The sequence below is a fragment of the Cynocephalus volans genome, chromosome 3, assembly GCF_027409185.1.
Source record: "Cynocephalus volans isolate mCynVol1 chromosome 3, mCynVol1.pri, whole genome shotgun sequence".
NCBI classification, from domain to species: domain Eukaryota; kingdom Metazoa; phylum Chordata; class Mammalia; order Dermoptera; family Cynocephalidae; genus Cynocephalus; species Cynocephalus volans.
In genome coordinates, this window is record NC_084462.1 from 6,569,217 (window position 1) to 6,588,826 (window position 19,610).

The 19,610-nt window shown below is 38.5% G+C and overlaps 1 non-coding gene across 1 annotated transcript; it reads right to left on the reverse strand.

Annotated features, from left to right (window-relative positions):
* Positions 1-18,470: 18,470 nt before the first annotated feature.
* Positions 18,471-18,577, reverse strand: LOC134374160 (U6 spliceosomal RNA). Its single transcript, XR_010023035.1, has one exon. It is a non-coding gene; the product is annotated as a U6 spliceosomal RNA (small nuclear RNA).
* Positions 18,578-19,610: the final 1,033 nt, after the last annotated feature.

Here is a 19,610-nt window from a genome sequence, read left to right on the forward strand (position 1 = left end):
GGAAAATGGAGATTCCATTGAAAACATATTCAACAAAATAGTGGCAGAAAACTTCCCAGGTATAGGAAAAATCACAGATCTTCAGATCCAGGAAGCTCAACGATCTCCAAACGTATTCAACCCAAAAAGGCCTTCTCCAAGACATGTCATAGTCAAATTGGCAAAACTCAGAGACAAAGAGAGAATCTTAAAAGCTGCAAGAGAGAAGCGTCAAATCACCTATAAGGGAGCCCCAATCAGGTTAACATCAGACTTTTCATCACAAACCCTAAAAGCTAGAAAGGAATGGTATGATATTTTCAAAATACTAAAAGACAAAGATGGCCAGCCAAGAATACTCTACCCTGCAAGGCTATCCTTCCGAAATGAGGGGCAAATAGTATATTTCTCAGACAAACAAAAACTGAGGGAGTTCACTACCACAAGACCACCCTTACAAGAAATCCTCAAGGGAGTACTGGGTTTGGTTCCTGAAAAATAACTACCACTGCCATAAAAACCTAAGAAAAATCTAAACCCGCTAGTACAATAAAAATGGCATTCATGAAGAGAAAACAAGCTAACAAAAACACTATCTACAACCTAAGGAACCAACAAACAAAGAAACCAAACAGTAAATCAGAAAGCAAGGAACAAAAGACACCTAAGACAACCAAACAACCAATAAAATGCTAGGAATAAATCAACACCTTTCAATAACAACTCTTAATGTTAAAGGCTTAAATTCCCCAATTAAAAGACACAGACTGGCTGACTGGATCAAAAAGCAGGACCCAACTATATGCTGCCTACAAGAGACCCACCTCACCCATAAAGATTCACACAGACTAAGAGTGAAAGGATGGAAAAAGATTTACCATGCAAACAGAAAAGAAAAACGAGCTGGAGTGGCTATTCTTATATCTGACAAAATAGACTTTAAACTAAAAACCATAAAAAGAGACAATGAGGGACACTACTTAATGATAAAAGGACTGATCCATCAAGAAGACATAACAATCATAAATATGTACGCACCCAATGTTGGAGTAGCCAGATTTATAAAACAAACTCTATTAGACCTAAAGAAGGAAATAGACACTAATACCATAACAGCAGGGGACCTGAACACTCCACTGTCAATATTAGACAGATCATCTAGGCAAAGAATCAGTAGAGAAACACAAGATCTAAAGAAGACTCTAGACCAATTGGAATTGGCAGATATCTACAGAACATTCCACCCAACAACCTCAGAATATTCATTCTTCTCATCAGCACATGGATCATTCTCCAGGATAGATCACATATTAGGTCACAAATCAAGTCTCAATAAATTTTTAAAAAATTGGAATTATCCCATGTATCTTCTCAGACCACAATGGATTAAAACTAGAAATTAATAACAAACAAAACTCTGGAAACTATACAAACACATGGAAATTAAACAGCATTCTACTTAATGACATATGGGTCCAAGAAGAAATCAAGCAGGAAATCAAAAAGTTTATTGAAACTAATGAAAACAATCATACATCATACCAAAACCTGTGGGATACTGCAAAAGCAGTATTGAGGGGAAAATTTATTGCATTAAATGCTCACTTCAGAAGAATGGAAAGATGGCAAGTGAACAACCTAACACTTCACCTTAAAGAACTAGAAAAACAAGAACAATCCAATCCTAAAGTTAGCAGACGGAAAGAAATCATTAAGATCAGAGCAGAACTGAATGAAATTGAAAACCAAAAAACAATTCAAAAGATCAAGGAATCAAAAAGTTGGTTTTTTGAAAAGATAAATAAAATTGACAAACCATTAGCATGGCTAACAAAAAAAAAGAAGAGAGAAGACTCAAATAACAAAAATTAGAAATGAAAAAGGCGATATTACAACTGATTCATCTGAAATACAAGGAATCATTCGAGACTACTATAAACAACTATATGCCAACAAATTTGAAAATCTGGAGGAAATAGATAAATTTCTGGACACACACAAGCTCCCAAAACTGAACCGTGAGCTTCCCTGGTGGTCTAGTGGTTAGGATTCGGCGCTCTCTCTCCCAAAACTGAACCGTGAAGACGTAGAAAATTTGAACAGACCAATAACAATAAAGGAGATTGAAGCTGTTATCAGAAGGCTCCCAACAAAGAAAAGCCCAGGACCAGATGGATTCACAGCAGAATTTTACCAAACATTCAAAGAGGAATTGACTCCGATTCTTTACAAACTATTCCAAAAGATTGAAACGGAAGCAAATCTCCCCAACTCATTCTATGAAGCAAACATCATCCTGATACCAAAACCAGGTAAAGATATAACCAAAAAAGAAAACTACAGGCCGATATCCTTGATGAATATAGATGCAAAAATCCTCACTAAAATACTAGCAAACAGAATACAGCAACACATACGAAAAATTATTCATCACGATCAAGTGGGATTCATCCCAGGGATGCAAGGTTGGTTCAACATACGCAAATCAATAAATGTGATACACCATATTAATAAAGTCAAACACAAGGACCATATGATCATCTCTATAGATGCTGAAAAAGCATTTCATAAAGTTCAGCACTCATTCATGACAAAGACCCTCTATAAGTTAGGTATAGAGGGAAAGTATCTCAACATAATTAAAGCCATATATGACAAACCCACTGCCAATTTCATCCTGAATGGGGAAAAGCTGAAAGCTTTTCCTTTAAGAACAGGAAGTAGACAAGGATGCCCACTCTCACCACTCCTATTCAACATAGTGTTGGAAGTACTAGCCAGAGCAATCAGAGAAGAGAAGGAAATAAAGGGCATCCAGATTGGAAAAGATGAAGTCAAACTGTCCCTGTTTGCAGATGACATGATCCTATATATCGAACAGCCTAAAACCTCTACAAAAAAACTGTTGGAATTGATAAATGATTTCAGCACAGTAGCAGGATACAAAATCAACACACAAAAATCAGTAGCATTTCTTTTCTCCAATAGTGAACATGCAGAAGGAGAAATCAAGAAAGCCTGCCCATTTACAATAGCCACCAAAAAAATAAAATACTTAGGAATTGAGTTAACCAAGGAGGTGAAAAATCTCTATAATGAGAACTACAAACCACTGCTGAGAGAAATTAGAGAGGATACAAGAAGATGGAAAGATATTCCATGCTCTTGGATTGGAAGAATCAACATAGTGAAAATGTCCATACTACCCAAAGTGATATACAGATTCAATGCAATCCCCATCAAAATTCCAAAGACATTTTTCTCAGAAATGGAAAAAACTATTCAGACATTTATATGGAACAATAAAAGACCACGAATAGCCAAAGCAATGCTCAGCAAAAAAAATAAAGCTGGAGGCATAACACTACCTGACTTTAAGCTATACTACAAAGCTATAATAACCAAAACAGTATGGTACTGGCATAAAAACAGACACACTGACCAATGGAATAGAATAGAGAATCCAGAAATCAACCCACACACTTACTGCCATCTGATCTTTGACAAAGGCACCAAGCCTATTCACTGGGGAAGGGACTGCCTCTTCAGCAAGTGGTGCTGGGATAACTGGATATCCATATGCAGGAGAATGAAACTAGATCCATACCTCTCACCGTATACTAAAATCAACTCAAAATGGATTAAGGATTTAAATACACACCCTGAGACAATAAAACTTCTTAAAGAAAACATAGGAGAAACACTTCAGGAAATAGGACTGGGCACAGACTTCATGAATACGACCCCAAAAGCACGGGCAACCAAAGGAAAAATAAACAAATGGGATTATATCAAACTAAAAAGCTTCTGCACAGCAAAAGAAACAATTAACAGAGTTAAAAGACAACCAACAGAGTGGGAGAAAATATTTGCAAAATATACATCTGACAAAGGATTAATATCCAGAATATATAAGGAACTCAAACAACTTTACAAGAAGAAAACAAGCAACCCAATTAAAAAATGGGCAAAAGAGCTAAGTCGGCATTTCTCTAAGGAAGATATCCAAATGGCCAACAGACATATGAAAAAATGCTCAACATCACTCAGCATCCGGGAAATGCAAATCAAAACCACATTGAGATACCATCTAACCCCAGTTAGGATGGCTAAAATCCAAAAGACTATGAACGATAAATGCTGGCGAGGCTGCGGAGAAAAAGGAACTCTCATACATTGTTGGTGGGACTGCAAAATGGTGCAGCCTCTATGGAAAATGGTATGGAGGTTCCTTAAATAATTGCAAATAGATCTACCATACGACCCAGCCATCCCACTGTTGGGAATATACCCTGAGGAATGGAAATCATCAAGTCGAAGGTATACCTGTTCCCCAATGTTCATCGCAGCACTCTTTACAATAGCCAAGAGTTGGAACCAGCCCAAATGCCCATCATCAGATGAGTGGATACGGAAAATGTGGTACATCTACACAATGGAATACTACTCAGCTATAAAAACGAATGAAATACTGCCATTTGCAACAACATGGATGGACCTCGAGAGAATTATATTAAGTGAAACAAGTCAGGCACAGAAAGAGAAATACCACATGTTCTCACTTATTGGAGGGAGCTAAAAATTAATATATAAATTCACACACACACATACACACACACACACACAAACCGGGGGGGGAGGGGGAAGAAGATATAACAACCACAATTATTTGAAGTTGATACAACAAACAAACAGAAAGGACATTGTTGGGGGGGAGGGGGGGAGGGAGAAGGGAGGGAGGTTTTGGTGATGGGGAGCATTAATCAGCTACAATGTATATCGACAAAATAAAATTTAAATTAAAAAATAATAATAATAAAAAAAAAAAAAAAAAAAGGATGGACCTTGAGAGAATTATATTAAGTGAAACAAGTCAGGCACAGAAAGAGAAATACCACATGTTCTCACTTATTGGAGGGAGCTAAAAATTAATATATAAATTCACACACACACATACACACACACACACACACACAAACCGGGGGGGGGGGGAGAAGATATAACAACCACAATTATTTGAAGTTGATACAACAAGCAAACAGAAAGGACATTGTTGGGGGGAGCGGGGGAGGGAGAAGGGAGGGAGGTTTTGGTGATGGGGAGCAATAATCAGCTACAATGTATATCGACAAAATAAAATTAAAAAAAAAAAAAGATAATAAAAAAAAGAAAAAAGAAACATGGACTGTAAAGAAGGGGGCCTCAGATAGAAATAAGAAGGAGTTTTTGGAAACTTGGGCAAAGATAACGCTTGCTGTGAAATGGAAAGGAACTTGGCTGTGTTGTGTCCATGGCCTAGGGCTTTATAGAAGGGGGGACTTAAGAGTTGTGAACCAGAATGTTTGGCAGAAGAAATTTCCAAGCAGCCAAGCATTAAGGAAGCTGCACGGTTACTTCTAACAGCTTACTCTGAGTTATGGTGGCAAAGGCATGATGTAAAGCCAAAATTTAAAGGGAAGCAGAGCATAGAGATTTGGAAAATTAGGAGCCTGGCCATGTAGTAGAGAAACAGAGAGCATTTTCAGAAGAAAAATCCAGTGGTGCTAAGAAGATTAGTACAAAGGAAAGGGATTATCAGCAGAAGGAGACGAAGGCCCTTAAAGCATTGCAGAAGCTTCTGAGGCCAATCCTTCTATTTCAGGCCCAAAGACCTAGGGAGACAAAATGGTCTTGGGGAGCAGGCTTGAGGAGCCCTCCCCAGGCTCACTGCCGAGTACCACCTCAGGAAGCTGCTTCCAGTAGCAGCACTCCAGCTGCTTTGGCTGCTCCAGCTGTGGGTAAATTGGCCCCAGTTATGGCTAGTCATGCAGCTTTGGAAGATACAAGCCAGAAGCATTGGCAGCATCCATGTGGTGTTAGGTCTGTAGGCTCACAGAATGCCAGAGCTGTGAAGGCTTGGGAGCCTCCACCTCAATTTCAAAGGATGTAAGGAAAAATCTGTGGGCACAGAAAGAGATCTGTCACAGAGCTGGAGTCACTGAAGAGAGCCTTCACTAGTGCAATGCCAATCAGTAATGTGGGATCAGTGTTGCAGCAGAGAAACCCCAACAGTGCCATGCCTAGAGGAGCCTCAAGAACAGGACCACCATGGAGACTCCAGACCTGTGGAGCTACCAGAGTGGAACACCAGCCTGGGAGAGGTGAAGTGTGGCCTGAGACCAGGAAAGCCATAGGAGTGGAGCTGCCCGAGGACTTGGGGACACAACCCCAGCACCAGTGTGCAGAGGAGGTGGAACATGTAGTCAAGGTACCTGATTCACCAGCTTTGAGATTTAATGCCCGCCCTGCTAGGTTTCGGACTTGTTTGGGACCAGCTACACCTTTCTTTTGGCCTCTTTCTCCCTTTTGGAATGGGAATATGTACCCTATGTTTATCCCACCATTGTCTCTTGGAAGTGGATAACTTGTACTGATTTTACAGATGGGACTTTGAACTTTGGACTCTTGAGATGAAACAAGTTAAGACCTTGGGGATGAAATTAATGGATTTGTATGTGAAAAAACATGAGTTGGGGGTAGGGGCAGAATGTAGCGGACTGAATTATTCCCCCCCCCCAAACTCATTGGAGCTTGAACTGTTTCCCCATGCTTTATGTATCAGAAACTTAACCCCCACTGTGACTGTTAAGAGGGTGGGAAATCCTAATATGGTAACTGAAAGGTGGAGCCTTGAAGAGGTGATCAGATTATAGGACCGTGCCATGGTGAATGGATTAAAAATGGTGGTCAAAGGCATGGTTCTGAGGGCTTTAAAAGAAGAAGAGAATCTCTCTCTCTCTCTCTCTCTCTCTCTCTCTCTCTCTCTCTCTCTCTCCCTCTCCCTCTCCCTCTCCCTCTCCCTCTCCCTCTCCCTCTCCCTCTCCCTCTCCCCGCCAGATGGACTTTGGACTTCCGAGTCTCAGAAACTGTAAGCAATAACTTTCATTTTCTTTATAAATCACCCAGTTCCATGTGTTCTGTTGTAAGCAACACAAACAGACTAATACAGGACCTGAACACAGCATATAGGACCTCTCTCAGCATCGGACAGATCATCAAGGCAACAAATTAACAGAGAAACATGGGATTTAAACCATACTTTAAGCCAATTAGACCTGGCAGATATCTATAGAACATTTCATCAAACAATTACAGAATATACATTCTTCTCCTGAGCACATGGAACTTTCTCCACTATAGACCACATGTTAGGTCCAGTATAGACCACATGTTAGGTCCAGTATAGACCACATGTTAAATCTCAACAAATTTTTAAAAATTGAAATCATTTCACGTAACTTTTCAGACGACAATGGATTAAAACTACAGATCAATAACAAAGAAAACTCTGGAAACTATACAGACACATGGAAATTAAACAATGTGCTCCTGAATGATCAATGGGTCCAAGAAGAAATTAAACAAGAAATCAAAAAAGACACATCATACCAAAACCTGTGGGATACAGCAAAAGCAGTACTAAGAGGGAAGTTTATTGCAATAAACTTTTATATCAAAAGAATACAAAGTTTTCAAGTAAACAACCTAATGCTACAACTCAACTAAAAAACATAAACAATCAAACCCCAAAATTATTAGACAGAACAATATGGTTAAGATCAGAGCAGAGCTAAATGAAATAGAAACCCCCAAAATGATACAAAATATCAATGAAATAAAAAGTTGTTTTTTTGAGAAGATAAACAAAATAGACAAACCATTAACAAGGTTAACTTAAAAAGAGAGAAGACCCAAACAACAAAAATCGGAATGAAAAAGGAGACATTACAACTGATACCACGGAAATACAAAGAATCATTAAAGGCTATTATAAACAACTACATACCAAGAAATTTGAAAACCTAGAGGAAATGGATAAATTTCTGGAAGGATGCAAATTACCAGGATGATATAGAAAATCTGAACAGACCAGAAACAAGCAGTGAGATTGAAGCAGTAATCAACAGTGTCACCACAAGGAAAATTACAGAACCACATGGTTTCATTGCTGATTCTACCAAATTTTAAAAGAGGAATTAATACCAACCCTCTTCAAACTATTCCAAAAAATTGAAACAGAGACCATTCTCCAACTCATTCTAAGATGCAAGCATTACCCTGATACCAAAATCAGAAAAAGATACAACAACAAAAAAAGAAAACTATGGGCCAATATCTCTGATGAACATAAACACAAAAGTCCTCAATAAAATATTAGCAACCGGAATACAGACACACATCAAAAAATTATATTCCATGACCAAGTGGGATTCATCCCAGGGAGGCAAGTATGGTTCAACATATGCAAGTCAATAAATGTGATACATCACATCAACAAAGTCAAGGGGAAAAAAAACATGATTATCTCAATAGATGCAGAGAAAGCATTTACCAAAATTCAACATCCCTTCATGATAAAGACTACTTGCAAATTAGGTACAGAAGGAAAGTATCTCAACACAATAAAAGCCATATATGACAAACCCACTACCAATATCATCCTGAATGGGGATATGCGGAGGGTTAGAAATCTTGATTTTCATTTGATTTTTAGAATAGGGTTTTTAGGTAAATACATGTATGGGGTAAAAGTCCTCAGGTAGAAGGCCATAGCCTACAGCCAGAGGGCAATAGCCCGTCTAATCAACCCTACTTACTGCTTAGTTATGGGATTGCATACTTGAATGATTTTAGAGCTAACAGGTGGTTGTCATACCAAACCTGTTAAGAGATTTTAAGAATTGCTGAAGGGAAAGATGTGAAAAAAATGTTTGCTAGGGGCAAGCTGTCTGTTGGTGGAAACTTTAGAGATAATTACACTTAGATTTTATCATAAGAATGTAACTTTTGCTTAAGGAGAGGTTATACTTTAGATAATGAGCACAGTTTGACCAACTTAGCTTTTCACAAATTGTACTTTGGAATGTCACATTGTCAGTTTTACTAATGTTACTAGTTTCCATTGTTTAAGCTATACTTCACCATAGATAACTTTTGTAACACTGCCCATGTCCTTGTGTCCTTTTGTAATGATTGAATCCACTGAATTTTCTGGTTAAACTTCCTTGTCTTTACAGTGAAAAGCAGAAGCTAACTTTGAATCAGGGCTGTACCCAGTTTTCTCCTCCTAACAGAGCAGTCACTGAGGTGCAGTCCCTTCGGGCTTCTTGTGCCATTCATAGCACTTTGATTAATCTTTTTTTTCATCTCCATTACACAGTGAGAAGCATAACAGGGAAAAGTTGAAATCTTTTCATTTAAGCACACAAACAAGACAAGGATGCCCACTTTCACCACTCTCCTATATAACATAGTATTGGAAGTTCTAGCCAGAGCAATCAGGCAAGAGAAAGAAATAAAGGACATTCAAATGATAAAAGACAACGTCAAACTGTCCTGTTTGCAGATAACATGATCCTATACATAGAAAAACCTAAAGACTCTACCAAAAACCTCTTAGACATGACAAATGATTTCAGTAAATTCACAGGACATAAAAACAACATGCAAAAATAAGTTGCATTTTTATATTTTAAAAAAAACTAATAGAAAAATAAATCAAGAAAGCAAGCCCATTTCAAATAGTCACTCCAAAAATGAAATACCTAGGAATTGGTTTAACCAAGGAGATGAAAAATCTCTACAACAAGAACTACAAATCACTGCTGAAAGAAATTAAAGAGGACACAAAACGATGGAAAGTCATTCCATGCTCTTCGATTGGAAAATTTAACATTGTGAAAATGTCCATACTATCTAAAGTGATCTACAGGTTCAGCACAATCCCCATAAAAATACCAATGCCATTCTTCACAGAAATAGAAAAAAAAACAATCCTAACATTCATATGGAACAAGAAAAGACTGCAAATAGCCAAAGCAATCCTGAACATAAATAGATAGATAGATAGATAGATAGATAGATAGATAGATAGATAGATAGATAGATAGATAGATAGATAGATAGATAGATAGATAAACCTGGAGTCATAATACTCCCTGACCTCAAACCATACAAAATAGCTATAGAAACCAAAACAGTATGATACTGGCATCAAAAACAGACACTCAGACCAATGGAACAGAATAGAGAACCCATAAATCAATCCACATACAGCCAACTTGTCTTTGACAAAGGCAACAAGAACTTACATTAGGGAAAAGAATGTCTCTTGAATAAATGGTGCTGGGAAAACTGGATACCTTATGTAGAAAAATAAAACTAGACCCATATCTTTTGCCATATACCAAAATCAACACAAAATTGATTAAAGGCTTAAATAAAAGACCTTATAACTATAAAACTCCTAAAGAAAAACATAGGGGAAACACTTCAGGATAAAGGACTGGGCAAAGACTTTATGAATAAGACCCCAAAAGCACAGGCAACAAAAGAAAAAATAAATAAATGTGATTATATCAAATTAAAAAGCTTCTTCACAGCAAAAGAAACAATTAACAGAGTGAAACAGCAACCTACAGAATAGGAGAAAATATTTGCAAACTATGCATCCAACAAGGCATTAATATCCAGAATATACAAAGAACTAAAACAACTCAACAGTAAGAAAACAAGTAACCCAATTAAAAAATGGGCAAAGGAGCTGAACAGACATTTCTCACATAAACATTTACAAATAGCCAACGGCACATGGAAAAGTGCTCAACATCACTCAGCTTCAGGGAAACGCAAATGAAAACCACATTGAGATATCCTCTCACCCCAGTTAGACTGACAGTTATCAAAAAGACAGAGAATAACAAATGCTGGCAAGGATGTGGAGAAAGGGGAACCCTCCTACACTGATGTTGGGACTGTAAATTAGTACAGCCATTGTGAAAAAAAGAATGGAGCTTCCTCAAACAACTACAGATAGGACTGTCGTATGACCCAGCAATCCCACCACTGGGTACATACCCAAAGGAAGGAAAATCATTATGTTGAATGGATACTTGCAATCCCATGTTTACTGCACCTCTATTTACAATAGCCAAGAATTGGAATCAACCTAAACACCCATCACAGATGACTGGATAAGGAAAATGTGGTATATGCACTCAATAGAATACTTCTATGCCTTAAAAAAAAATGAAATTCTGCCATTTGCACGACATGGATGGACTTAGAGAAAATCACGTTAGGTAAAACAAGCCAGGCACAGAAAGAGATATACCGCATGTCCTCACTCATAACTTAGAGCTAAAATAAAGAGACAAACAAAAGAAAGAAGGAAACAATCATACATTGAACTTTCAAAAAAAAAAAAGAGCACAGAACAGTGGTTATTAGAGGTGGGAAAGGGGAAGAAAGTGGGGGTTCAGCAAAAAATTATTAGAGGTCACAAAGGTTGATTATGTTTTGTATACTAATTATCCTGATTTGATCACCACATATTGTACACATGTATTGATATTCAATTCTGTACCCCACAAATATATATAATCAAATTTGTTTCAATAAAAAACTGTCATAAATAATAAATATTTTTTAAAATAAAAAATAAAATGTAAATGGAAAAAATATAAAATAAAATATAGTAATATGAAACAAATGGGAATATCTATATTAGACTTAATATCCTAAAATTAAAATAGGATCAATTGAAACCTATAAAATAGAAGAAAGTTTAAAATTAGGCAAATAATCACTCAGCATCCAGGAAATGCAAATCAAAACCACATTGAGATACCATCTAACCCCAGTTAGGATGGCTAAAATCCAAAAGACTCTGAACGATAAATGCTGGCGAGGTTGCGGAGAAAAAGGAACTCTTATCCATTGTTGGTGGGACTGCAAAATGGTGCAGCCTCTATGGAAAATGGTATGGAGGTTCCTCAAACAATTGCAGATAGATCTACCATACGACCCAGCTATCCCACTGTTGGGAATATACCCAGAGGAATGGAAATCATCAAGTCGAAGGTATACCTGTTCCCCAATGTTCATCGCAGCACTCTTTACAATAGCCAAGAGTTGGAACCAACCCAAATGTCCATCATCAGATGAGTGGATACGGAAAATGTGGTACATCTACACAATGGAATACTACTCAGCTATAAAAACAAATGAAATACTGCCATTTGCAACAACATGGATGGACCTCAAGAGAATTATATTAAGTGAAACAAGTCAGGCACAGAAAGAGAAATACCACATGTTCTCACTGATTGGTGGGAGCTAAAAATTAATATATAAATTCACACACACACACACACACACACACACACACACAAACCGGGGGGGGGGAAGAAGATATAACAACCACAACTACTTGAAGTTGATACGACAAGCAAACAGAAAGGACATTGTTGGGGGGAGAGGGGGAGGGAGAAGGGAGGGAGGTTTTGGTGATGGGGAGCAATAATCAGCCACAATGTATATCGACAAAATAAAACTTAAAAAAAATTAAAAAATTAAAAAAAATAAAATTAGGCAAATAATATGAGCCAGCTGAAGATAAATAAATATGATCAATACACATTTACTATACCATGACTTAGTGCCTTGGATTGAGTGTTCCCACAAAACTTGACCCCCACTGTGACAGTGTTGAGGGGATGGGAAATTCTATTATGGTTATTGAAAGGTGGGGCCTTGAAGAGATGATTATTTTCTGAGGATCACACCCTAATGAATGGATTAATAATGGTGGTCAGGGGTGAGATTCTGAGGGCTTTAAAAGGAGAGCATATGAGAGCTTCTCCCTGCTCCTCCATTTTCTGCCATGTGAGACCCCTGCATTGCTGTAAGCCACTACCAAAGAAGACCCTTACCAGATGTCTTCCCTGGACTTTGGACTTTCCAGCTGCTGAAACTGAAAGCAATAAATTTTTTTTTTTTTAAATTACCCAGTTCCAAGCATTTCATTGTAAGCAACAGAAATGGACAAATATAGTTAGTTTTTATTTAAGGGAAAGAAAAAACAATAACAATGGAATGGTGATTTCACCATGAAACTGAAAAAATATGAACATTTCTTATAGAGAAAGTGATTAAAGGTCTGTGGACAACAGTTCTCCATGGACTGGGCATGGGAGAGTAAAGAGCTACAGTCTTTTATGAATTAAAGGGGGAGGATACAAATATATATATTTATTTTGCTACACTTTAAAATATACAACATATGAATGATTACACCCTAATATTTCTTTCTGATTATAAAGAAATACATGCATGCCATAAGACATTCAAAAAACATCAAGTGTCTAATATAAAATAGCTTTTAGAAACAGAGAAATGAACCGTGGTTAGTAGAGGTGGAAAGGGGCAGAGGGGAGTGAGAGAGGAGGCCAATGAGGAATTGGTTAACAAACATAAAGAATGATTCATATTGTAATGATGAATAAGCTAACTATCCTGATCTAAACATCACACATTGTACACAACTATTGAAAATCAACTTTGTACCCTACATGTATGTATAACAAATTATCTTTAGAAAAAATTTGTAATCTTGGTTCCCAACAAAAACACTGAGTTCAGTGTTTTGGGAAGATTGTTCTTTTTCTATGACTGCCTCAGTTTCTGTCATTTATTGACACAGTGTGTCTAAAATTGTCATTGATTGTCGTCTGGGAGATTCTGGGAAGTAGCAGGTTTTTATTTAGCCTTCTCTGCTGAATAGGGTTAGGGAGGAGCTCTGAGCTTCTCCTTCCTTAGCAGATGGGTCTCAGGGACCAGGCAGTGGGGCTGGGATGAGCCAGTCTTCAGCAGGAAAGACACATGCCACTTGGGTGGCCATGGGTAGAAGGCCTGCACCGCAAAACACAGAAGTCCCTGGAGCTGTGAAAGCTCAGCTGCTCCCAGGTCGGGGGGGGGGGGGGTAGCTTAGCTTAGTTCCCTTAGAATTCTCCTCCTCATTTAGATTGTGCTTTGATTCTAGAGAAAAAAGAAGCTTAGGTGAATGGCCTCCCCCTAGGCACACTGGGCCCCAAGTCTATCCCTGACCCACATTTGTGGGTCATTCTTTCAGCCAAGGATGTTCAGCCAGTGTCGAGAGTGAACAGAGAGAATATGGTCCCAAGGGTTCGTTGCCACACTCCTCAAAGCTACCTGAGAGCTATAAGCTATTTCCCACCTCTAATCTCTAACTGAAACCTTACCAAAGACCCAGAAGTGAATATCCCCGATTCTCTCCTTCTTTCCATCTTCCTTATGAATAGGCCAAGTTTATACCTTACATTTGTTGCAGCTTTCAGTGAAATGAGAAAAGAGTGTCTTGCCTTTTCCATCAAATGGTTTCTCCTCTCCATCTGATCCTATTTATTTAAAGAAGATTGGTTGGAAAGGGGGCTGGTCAGTGGGGCACTGGATGAAGGGGCTGTGGAGTCTGGGACTTCAGTTCCCAATCCCACCTTTAAGCTCAGGTGAAAGTTTCTCCCTCTGACATGTCCAGATTCAAAGCACTGGTTGGGCTGCTGGACCTGCCTTTTGTAAGCCCTTCAGCTGGGTGTGGCTAGCTCTTACTGGCTGAAATGATTTCTCTGTCCTGCCACTCATCAGAGCCTCAATAAGAAATGTTAGTGGTTGTAGCTGTACTGGGGACCCAGACACAAACAAGGGAAAAAATTTTGCAGGTTCCTGTCATAGGTCAAAAAGTAGGATAACAAAGCAGGGGGCACCAGGGAAAAAAGGCAAGGGACTTAGTTTCATCTGATTTCTGGACCAATTCCCACCCAGAAGTATTTCAAGATGTGGAATTAAACAAGCAGTATATTGACATACACACACACACACACACAAACACACACACTGATATCGATATATATACACAAATACACATTGATTTATATACACATTGCTCTATATATATCACATGATGAAAATAATAGCATTGAAATTATGTACATATTAAAACTTCTCAAATACTTGAGAATAACAAGTATCAAAATATAGTTGGTTGTATTTAATACATATGTGATAAAAAATGCAGAGGAAAAATAAACACCAAATAAAATAGTCCTTCCTGTCTTGAAAGGGGGAAAGATAATTACACTAAGTGTGATAGCACTAAATTAATTAGATTAGCAATCAACCACTGATTCTTGAGGCAGCAAAAAGTTCAGCTGGAGAAGAAATCTTCACCTCAACTTCACCTTTCTTTAGTCATTCTGGAAGCCCCACTGTGTTCTGTAGAATATGCATAGAATCCCCCATCCAAGCTGATTAGGACATCTGAATCGTTATCATTATTTTTAGACCTTTAGGTCCTTTCTCTTTGTGTCTCTGTTTAAAATGGGACGTGGATATGATTACTGTATCATGAATTTGCAAACATGTATGGGCCACCTTCTGTACTCCCTCCTGATAAACCAATACACAATCCAAATGTCTATCCTAACTTTAACATTTGAAAGCTGCCAGTGATTGATGCTGACTCACTGACCACCCACAATGTATAACATAACCCATGCATAATGTGCAAGGTCATGTCTTTGGACACATGGCGAGGACCAAAGAGTGCCCCATAAAGTGCTGGGGTGAGACTCTTGTCCCCCAGCTCTTGGGCTCAAATAATAAGAAAAAAGAAAGTCTGGAACCAAGAAATTCCCAGCAATTCCAGACCCCAGAGCCCTTTAACAATTCTGACAGAGAAAGAATAAAGGCAAAAGTAAGACGTCTGGATAGTTGAAACCATCCTCAGACACTGGAATACAAGGACATTGAAATCCCTGGACATTGGGATTTCTACTTCTCCTCCTTTACTCTGTGTACACAGCCATCTCCAAGCTTGGATAGAGAAACTCAACAAAAATGTACAAAGAGCCCTATATCTTCCAGTGTTCCTCACTAAGGAGTCCATTCTATTCCTAGGGAATCACTGGGTGAAGGTGTATGGGGAAAATTGGAAAGTGCATATGTCAGTCAGAATAGCAATTGAATCTAAATGAAAGTACATCTTGATTGTACGTCAAGAAACCATTGGGTGTGAGGGGATACCTGGAGTTAGGGGTTGGATCTGACAAGAAGGACAAAGAATCCTCAGCAAAGTTCACAGGAACTTCAATGACTCCTTCATCCAAAAACATGAGCTAAGACTTTGCCCTTGTTTCCCAACTTCCAAGAATAGTCATTATACGTGTTTTGGGGGTACAGTGTTGACTGCCATTATTTGTGTACAATATGCAATGGTAAAATAATAATTATTAGCATATTCATAATTACAAATTGTAATTATTCTTCGTGCCCCTTACCCAGTTTCTCCCTAACCCCCCTCTCCCTCCCTCTTTCCCACCTCTAGTAACCACAGATTTGTTCTCTCCTTCTGAAAGTTCAATGTATTATTGTGGTCTTTCTTTTCGTTTCTTTTTTCCTTTCCTTTCCTCCTTTCTCTTTCCTCCCTTTCCCCCTTCCCTTCCCTTTCCTTCCTGGCACACACATATGAGTGAGGACATGCAATATTTCTCTTTCTGTGTCTGGCTTATTTGACTTAATGTAATTTTCTTCAAGCTCACCCATGTTACTGCAAGTGGCAGAATTTCATTCTTTTTTATGGCTGAGTAGTATTCCATTGGGTGTATGTGTGTGTGTGTGTGTGTGTGTGTGTGTGTGTGTGTGTGTGTGTGTGTGTGTGTGTGTGTGTGTGTGTATATATATATATATATATATATATATATATATATATATATACATACCACATTTTCTTTATCCAGTCATCCATTGATGAGCATTTAGGTTGGTTCCAATTCTTGGCTATTGTAAATAGAGCTGTGATGAACATGGGAGTGCAGGTATCACTTTGATTTAATGATTTCCATTCCTTTGAGTATATACCCAGAAGTGATATTGCTGGATTGTATGGTTGTTCTATCTGTAGTTGTCTGAGAAACCTCCATACTGTTTTCCATAATGGCAGTATAGCCAATGATTTCTAAAAGCATGGGAGTGAGATAGTTTAAGAGGCAGATTCTACCATAATTTTAACTATCAGATAAGCCAGTGCTACTTAATCAATTCAAGAGAATTGAATAGTTACCACAGTTCTCTATATCTATTTTTTTGCAGAATTTTTAGCAATAAGCACTGGTTGCTCTTGCAATTAATCAAGAAATATGAATTAATCAATCTTTTATTAAATTAATTGTTTATTTAAATTAATCCTTTATTCTTTTACAATCAAATTGACAATTTGATCCAAATTCACTAACTAATCCCCTCCCCCACTTTTATGTTAGGTATTGCAGCCACAATGTTGAACAATGAATGCTCTGTGCACACATGGACACAAACACATTTACACACTTACAAATTGATGCAAACCAACATTTTCACATACACCCACATACTCAAATACATGGTCAAATATAGTTACATGCACAGTCTCTTAGAAACGTTCAGTGACAAACACTCGAGCACACTACATACAAACCTACTCTCACATTTATATACTCATAGTGACACAAACACCAATTCAAGCAGTCACGCATTCATAAAATCACACTGAGGCAGTTCACATATGTTTGTATCTCAATAACATGTTTATATATGAAAGAATAGTTGAATCTACAGACATCTGAGCACATTCCAACCGCTATGTTACTTTCAAGCCTGAAATACCACAAGGACAATATTTACAATGTATAGCACTTAAAATGTGCTATGGCATTGCCACTTTAGGTCAAGCGATGACGCAGGAAAGTTTTTATGCTTATGAAATAAAAATGTGCAAGTGTGTGATAGAGTGCCATAAGAACAAGGGCACAGAGAAAGGCAGTCATAGGGATAAGATCTGTTGCAGATATCCTGATATGTTGAGGAAAAGATAGTGCAGAGAGGAGAGGGTAAAGGGGTAAAAGACAAAGGATGTTAAATGTTTCAGAGGGGTAAAGTGCACCGATGAACTTAAGAGTACATGGGAGTGAAGTATGCAAGAAAACTAAGGATACGGGAGGGAATATTGTGATTTTTGTGGGATAAGCAATGAAAGGGGTCATGTGAATGAAAAGGATAAAGGGGAAATATAGTTAATGCTCAATTGCGGGTAAAGATCAGAGTTGGGTACAAGAACTTAATGTCTCTTGGGGTTAAAAAATTTGTGGAGGGAAGGGCAATAACAGGTAATTAGGCAGCTTGTTGGAGTAGTTAGTATTCCAACTCAGACATAAAGGAGATACTATGGATTGAATGTTTTTGTGTCCTCCAAAATTTTTGTTGAAACTTAATCCCCAATGTAATGATATTAAAAGATCTGACCCCTAGAAGGTGATTGAGTCATGAAGGCTCTGCTCTTATGAATGGGATTAGGTATCCTAATAAAAGGGCTTGGTGGAGAGAGTTTGCCCCTTTTTCCCCCTTCTCTCCATTCCACCCTGTGAAGACATAGTGTTACTCCCATTCAGAAGACAAAGCAACAGGAGCCATCTCAAAAGTAGAGAGCAGCCCTCACCAGATGCCAATCCTGCTGGCACATTGATCTTGGACTTCCCAGACTCCAGAACTGTGAGAAATAAATCTCTCCTTTATAAATTACCCAGTCTCAGGCATTTTATTTATTTATTTATTTATTTATATTAAAAAATATGGAATGATTCATGAACTTGTGTGTCATCCTTGTGCAGGGGCCATGCTAATCTTCTCGGTATCATTCCAATTTCAGTATATGTGCTGCCAAAGCAAGCACTCAAGTATGTTTTATAGAAGTACAAATGGACAAAGACAAAGGAGACAAATATATTCTGAAAGAGACAGTGCACCCAGTGGGGGGAGGCAACATAGGTGCGGGGTGGTGATGATGGGAGCTGGGGAGGGTAGTGGGCGTGAGTGGATCAAAGGTTCCAGGAGTAAAGGGCAGGAATTATAAAGTGGGGGTAATGGGTGTTGGTAGTGGTCATGGGGGAGTGACAATGACCAACAACTGAAGGATGGAGTGTTTGAACTCAGGGCATAGAGGACATGGGAAATGAACTGAGATCACTGGAGGGAGAAAAGGGAAAAGGACTGCGTGGAGGATGAACAGCATGGGAGTAATAGGTGAGGAGGGATGGGTTGAGTTTCATGCAATAGGGGTAACAGAGCATGGAGGTCAAAAAGGGTGCAGGATGAAGGTGGAGTACAGTGTAGAAGTCTGTAAGGGTCTGATAAAAATGAGATGCATGTAGATTTACGTGATGGCTAAAGGTCACAGCTATGGAGGAAAGGTGGTTTCAGCAGGGGTGTAAAAGTAAAGTGTTGAAAGGGATAAAACTGGAAGTGGTGAAGATCAGAGTGGGCAGATTGGAGGACACTAATTCACTCCTTCATTTATTAATTTCCTCATTTACAGTTGACTAGTAACTTAGTCATGGGTAGTTTTTTTTTTTTTTTTTAACACCGGTAAGAGAATCCCAACCCCTGGCCCAGTGTTGTCAGCACCACGCTCAGCCAGTGAGTGCACCTGCCATCCCTATACAGGATCCGAACCCATGGCCTCGACGCTACCAGCACCGCACTCTCCCGAGTGAGCCACGGGGCCGGCCCTCGTGGGTAGTTTCTCATTTAAGCTCATAAAGCAAAAACCTTGCTTATGAAAATTACTTCTGAAAACCCATTAACTTACACATCAGAAGACTGCAGGTAGAATTTGGGGTGAATGATATTCCACAGCATTTTATCTCTACTTTGAGGATATCAAGTACAGAGTGTAGTCACAGTGGGTTTGGGAGGAAATGCCTTTT